The sequence below is a fragment of the Erpetoichthys calabaricus genome, chromosome 3 (assembly GCF_900747795.2).
Source record: "Erpetoichthys calabaricus chromosome 3, fErpCal1.3, whole genome shotgun sequence".
In the NCBI taxonomy this organism is placed as follows: Eukaryota; Metazoa; Chordata; class Cladistia; order Polypteriformes; family Polypteridae; genus Erpetoichthys; species Erpetoichthys calabaricus.
Genome location: NC_041396.2, coordinates 54145944 through 54151943, shown reverse-complemented (window position 1 = coordinate 54151943; position 6000 = coordinate 54145944).

Sequence of the window (6000 nt, the reverse complement as noted above, 5' to 3'; positions counted from 1 at the left end):
GGACATGACGTCATCAAAAGGGCCGGAACTGAAAGGGCCCTCCTCCATGGGTTTGGGACCGGAAATGACGTTGTCAAAAGGCCCTGAACCGGAAGTGACATTATCGAGAGGGCAGGAACCGGAAATGGCGTCATTGGGGCCAGGCGGAATTTCCCATGAACAGTCTGCAGGAAAGTGAGAAAATGAGTCAGAGCACTCCGCCACCCCCTAGTCTGGCATGAGGTTACTCTCTTTCCACAAATGCGCACATGTGTGACAACATGCATACTTACTGTCTTTCTTCACAATAGGTGCCTAACAGCATTCAAACGTGTCTTTATGAAATATCAGGTACGGGACTCTCCCAGTCACATTACACTCAAGTATTCACAGAACAGATCCTCACTCATGTTTTCTTCTTTAACAATGCATCTAATGAAGGAAGAGCACTTTGCATTCTACCATATGCACTTCATGAAGGACTCATACCTCAGTAAACACAGTAGAATGATGCTATTTTCCCCCATGTTATTGAATGTATTAAAAGCAAGTAACATTCCATACAAACAAGTTAAACTTGATAAAACTAAATTCAATTCAACCCCCACCCATGAAAAGAGAGGAAGGACAACAGGCAAAGTAAAGCTTTAAGAAGAGAAAAAGGGGGGAAGAATCCTTTTCCGAAATATAAATGCTTATTCTAAAAGGTCATTAATTTGATCTTGCCAGATTTAAAATAAAGTTTTGAACAGATTCTCTAAGTGAGAATTTGATTTGTTTCTATTTGAAAAAGTATATAACATCAGTTACCCACTGACTTGAAAGAGGTGGGTTAGAATTCTTCCAGATGAGCAACATAAGTCTACGTGTGAGGTAAAGGCAATTACAGTTTGTTTGTCCTTCTCCCCTTTAAGACCATCTGGAAGAACACCAAACACAGCTGTTAATGGGTCAGGAGGGATTGTGACAGCAAGGCTGTCTGAAAGGCATTTAAAGATTTTGATCCAGAATAATGTTAATTTGGTGCACGCCCAAAACATGTGACCCAGTGAGGCTGGAGCTCAATTGCAACCTTTAAGTGAGACATCTTAAATGTAAAACATTAATAGACCTCTTCAAGCTAAGATTCATTTACCAAGAGAGGAGAACAATGTATAGTCAAGATCTTTGGATAGGATAACTGTCCCTCCTGGCATACAGACAACTGCCAAACCTGTAGCAAGTAATTGTCCAAAGCTCCCTAAGTGAACCCACAGAAAATGGCACAACTCCCTGCCTACAGAAAAGGTGTAAAACATGTGCTCATATTTATAATACAGACCGTGTAGTTATACCACACTGCCGAGTAGAACTTCACATAAAGGGATAATTTTTCTTCAGATCATCTAATGTGGTGTACCTAATTCTCTGTATGAAATGTCCTGGCACTGCACTCTATGTGGAAGAAACTAGACAAACACTCCGTCAAAGAATGAACTTGACTTATCACAGAGTTAAGCTGAAAAATTATTGAATAATAATTTATTTGTGTACATTATGCAATATGATTACTCCATGCATTTGTCCCTGGGTGGCACAGGAAACAGGTTAGGGCTTAATGGGCTGGGAGACAGAGAGAGAGAGATAAGAAACCCATTGTGTTAAAAAACAACCATTGCATGCATAAGTCTCTAAAAGCAGGAGCCAACAGGATGCTTGATTATTGGACAGTAAGTGGTATCCTAGAAGCAAACAGAAGGGCACCAGATAAGAGGGTATTATGCAATGGGTTGACACCAGTCAGATATTTCCAGTGCACTAGAGGGTAGAAGGTATACCTAGCCAAGACTTTGTAACCTTTTGCTTACATTTCAAGCAACAGTAAAGCCATAGATCTCTGGTGGGTGACCAGGTATACTCCTGTAAGTTGTCCAGTGCCCAAGAGAAAGCAGCTTGGCTTGATGGAACCTTGGAGGCCTGGTTCTATAAAGACCATTTAGGTTTTAGATGTCCAGATGTCCAAGAACACCAAGAGTTATCAGATGATGGCATGCTGGCTGTGTAGCTTCTGTGCTCCACTCTGACTTTAAAAGTAATTTTAGGAGTTGGCCCTGAAGTAACTCTGGAATGGGGTTTAGTATTGTCCCTGTCAGTATATCAATGAGACTGGAATCAAGAGATGACTTTTCAAATTCACACTGGCAGGTAGAAAGTGTCAGGGTCTGATTTATAAGTTACATGTTTTTCTCATTGTTACTTGGCCTCAGAAATAATTTAAGTAGGGCTTTCATGGTTTCTGAAGCCAAGAATTTCAATGGTTATATTTATCTTTTGCTTTCTTATGTTTTTAACATTGTTAAAAATGATTTATGTTCTCCTGTCTTGTTTTCATTATGGATGCCACCATGTTGGAGACTGGCTGGTAGGACGTAAAGCCCCATTGCTGTGGGGCATTTCCCAGTCACTTGACTGTTGTACGCAATCTTCCAAGATTCTGATTCGTGAAAAGAAAAGCTCTGTGTCATTTCCTATTGTCAGTTTTTGAATTTAGTGGTTAATTACAATTTATGTGTCATCCTTCTTGGCCCTGTTTATGTGTATCTTTTTAGCTTACATCTTACTGCTCTGTTCTCCGCCTGTGATTGTGGCTAGATGTATGGAGCTTTGCTATTTAATGATTGTCTTAACAGCGACGACCCTTGTTGTGTATTCTTACTTCACTATGCCATCTCCCGATTCCATTTTCTTTCAAAACTGCTATCACTAGTGGTATAGAATACTTTACTGTATCCAACATTAAATAAGTTAAATAAGGTAAATAATGTTTTTTTAGACCCTGTAGTTCACTTATTGGTTATTTTCTTAATTTTAGCAAAAGAGATGGATAACTGCATCTATGTATTTACTGTGCAGCTTTAACAATTATAATATGAGCCTGCTAAACAAGCTTTTGTGTTTTTTTTCCCTTGGTTTCCATGTTTTTATTTTTATTTTCCTTTTTACTTGTTCCTAATTACTTTCTTCAGCCATGGTAATTTTCTGTTATTTTGATTGGCCATGCTTAACCATGTGAATTCTCAGACACCATTTTATATGGTGGGTCTATATAAGTATGTCTGAGCACTTTTTATTTAATTTTTGGCTATTTCATGATTGTTATTTCAATATTTATTTATTTCTAACATTATGTTGTTAACATGTCTGCATCGTCATGATGTGTATTTAAATAATTTGTGGCCCTTGCTATTTTCTGCATTATTTCTGTGGAGACAGCCATGCTTTTTATGGTAAATGGCACAATGTGGGCATGGCAAACACCAATATCGCTTAGCAATTACAAAAGGTGGCATCATGCATTAAAAATCTGTCAAAGCTTTATATCAAAAATCTAAAATCATTAAGGGGTAGGGTTATTGGCTCAAGACCACTTTTGAGTATTTCATTATGCTTTTGTTTTGGTGATTAGCTTGGTAGACTTGGCATTGATAAACTATTTCCTAACTAATGACTACTGGCTTCCCTCTTTGAAGGTCCATGATTCCCCAGTCCACTTCTTTTATTTAAATTCTAGTCTTTGTAGACGTGAGTTACCATCTTAGATGTAACAACGATCATGTATTCACTTTGTGCCATTGTCACAGAGAAACTGTAATTTAGCGTGTTGTTTCACCAAGGAACCAACTGAAAAACGAGATCTTGAAAAATTATTTCACTTTTGTTTTGTTCTCAGAAAGTAATAGACTAAAGTCCGTAGAAGCAACAGGAATAAAATGTAATGCAGAGATCTTTTGTTATGTTTTGAGCACCAGGCTACTGAAGTGCTACAGTATCTTTGTTAGTTCCATTATCCTGCTGAGCATTGCAGCCTCCTCTTTCTACTTAGACCATGACTTTTCTGTTTGAACACTCCATTTCAAAACTATTTTTATCAAACAAAATCAGTCTTGTAGACATTTTTTCTTTATGTTTTCTTCTTGAGAAAAATATCATCTGCTGACTGCAAGAAAAAATATTTTATTCTTTATTTATTATGAATATTTATTGTTAAGAACCCATAATTTCTCACGTTTTGCCAAGTGACTTAATTAAAAATATTTAGTAAATTGGATCTGAAAAAGTGCCTGCTATTTTTTAATAAAAAAGTATTTAGTGATGCTTCTGGATATTGTGAACATTTAAGAATGCACAGTGATTGAATGAAATCTACAAATAGATTTGAACAGCCTGTAAATAATGCATTGCAGTAGTCTATGTTACTAGAAATACATGTATGCAGTAACTTCCCTGCAGCCTTCATATTTAAGAGACAGCTTCATGGGTAAAGCCAAAATGCATGACTGTCTTTGAGAGCAATAAAATTGGTCAGTTTATCTGTCTTTGAGATCAATCTGATTGGTCACCTGGACAGTGGACAGTATGTAGCAATATAAAAATAGTAGTATAGTAGTGGCGTCCAATGGATGTCAATAAAAATACCAAGAAGAGAAACAGAATAGAAGAGGGTTAGTAACAGTGTAAAATAACTGACACAAATTTTGTTTTGTGTAAATGATAAACAAATCTGCAATATAAACAACTAATCAGTTCTAACTGAGTTATTCCAAATCAAAATAACGAGTCCATAGTTTGGAATAAAATGTTTAGCTGGGACATCCCTTGTAGAAGTTGGTAGATCATTCCACAACTTTAATGACCCTGTAGCTAAAATATAAATGTCTAACTGTTGTTTTATTAATCCTTGGAATCTTGAGTGGATTAGCATCTTGATAAAACGATGTATAAGTCCAGATAAGTAAGTACGTCCTGTGCCATTGCTAGCCTTATTTGTAAGGCAAAGCATTTTGAAATCAGTATTAAATGTATCTGGAGGCCAGTGTAAATGTGCATAGATATTTGTTATGTAGTTGTACTTCATATTTGTAGTCATGATTATCAAAGTTTTCAGAATGAAATGAAATCTACAAATCGATTTGAACAGCCTGTAGATAATAATAATAATTTATTACATTTATATAGCGCTTTTCTCAGTACTCAAAGCGCTATATGCATTGCAGTAGTCAGTTCTACTAAAAATACATGTATGCAGTAACCTCTCTGCATCCTCCATATTTAAAAAACACCTTTAAGGGTAAAGCAAAAATGTATTCCTATTCAGTAATGAAAGACTTAGAAATACTATACTCCCTACAGTTCCTTCTCAAGGTTTCTCAGTGTTTGATGTTGGTACTTGAATCTGTGCATTTGTGCATTCTTATCTGCTGACATGATTTATTAATTACCACACAACAGAGTTACCTAGAACAATGGATCTCTGAAGAGACGTTACTGGCAGTTAATAATGTTTAAAATATTAAGGTTAATGAAACTGCTTTAAGACTATTAACCTAAGTGTGCTGATATTATGGTCCATAGATTCATTTGCTCATTCTTATTTGTGTAAAGAAAGTACCCATGCAAAAATAACTAGTAAATTTATACTGTATCTGCAAAACAATATACAGGGTGTCCATAAAGTTCGTGTGCAATTTAAAATACTTGTAACTTTGTAAGAATATGTGATAGAAATAATCTGTAAAAAGGATTAGTAAGAAGAAACACTTATATTTTTTATTTCTTCTTGTTAATTTTCTTCATGTCTACCATCATTACTAATATAAAGGGTAATACGATTCTTTAGTTTTCGGAAAACATTTTCAAACTGATTTTCAGTAATACCAGCAATCACATCAGTTATCCTAGCTTGCAAGTCTTCTAAAGATCGAGGTTTGGTTGAATAAACATTAGTTTTCACATGTCCCCATAAAAAGAAATCCAATGGAGTCAAATATGGCGAACATGGAGGCCAAGAAAATAGTCCACCTCTTCCAATCCATCTGTTAGGGAATTTCTCATGTAGAAACTGTCTAACATGCAAAGCAAAGTGACAAGGACCAACATCTTGTTGAAACACTGCATGCTCTATCAGTCCTAATTGTTCAAGTTGGGGAATAAAACAATTTTGCAGCATTTCTAAATAGCTATCACCATTAACAACACACCCTT